The sequence below is a fragment of the Bombina bombina genome, chromosome 5, assembly GCF_027579735.1.
Source record: "Bombina bombina isolate aBomBom1 chromosome 5, aBomBom1.pri, whole genome shotgun sequence".
In the NCBI taxonomy this organism is placed as follows: Eukaryota; Metazoa; Chordata; class Amphibia; order Anura; family Bombinatoridae; genus Bombina; species Bombina bombina.
In genome coordinates, this window is record NC_069503.1 from 105,220,401 (window position 1) to 105,221,260 (window position 860).

Consider the following 860-nt stretch of genomic DNA (forward strand, 5'->3'; position numbering starts at 1 on the left):
AGTCGTGTCTGAAGTGAGCGTTAGAAATCTAACGACAACTCCAGCCGCAGAAAAAAACCAGGAGTTAAGAGCTTTTTGGGTTCATAAAGCTCTTAACTACTGTGCTCTAAAGTACACTAACACCCATAAACTACCTATGTACCCCTAAACTGAGGTCCCCCCACATCGCCGCCACTTGATTAAATTTTTTTAACCCCTAATCTGCCGACCGCCACCTACGTTATCCTTATGTACCCCTAATCTGCTGCCCCTAACACCGCCAACCCCTATATTATATTTATTAACCCCTAATCTGCCCCCCACAACGTCGCCGCCAGCTACCTACAATAATTAACCCCTAATCTGCTGACCGCAAAGTGCCGCCACCTACATTATCCTTATGTACCCCTAATCTGCTGCCCCTAACACCGCCGACCCCTATATTATATTTATTAACCCCTAATCTGCCCCCCACAACGTCGCCGCCAACTACCTACGCTTATTAACCCCTAAAGCGGACCGCACCGCTACTCTATTAAATTTATTAACCCCTAAAGCTAATTCTAACCCTAACACCCCCCCTAAGTTAAATATAATTTTATTCTAACGAAATAAATTAACTCTTATTAAATAAATTATTCCTATTTAAAGCTAAATACTTACCTGTAAAATAAACCCTAATATAGCTACAATATAACGAATAATTACATTGTAGCTATTTTAGGATTAATATTTATTTTACAGGCAACTTTGTAATTATTTTAACCAGGTACAATAGCTATTAAATAGTTAAGAACTATTTAATAGTTACCTAGTTAAAATAATTACAAAATTACCTGTAAAATAAATCCTAACCTAAGTTACAATTAAACCTAACACTA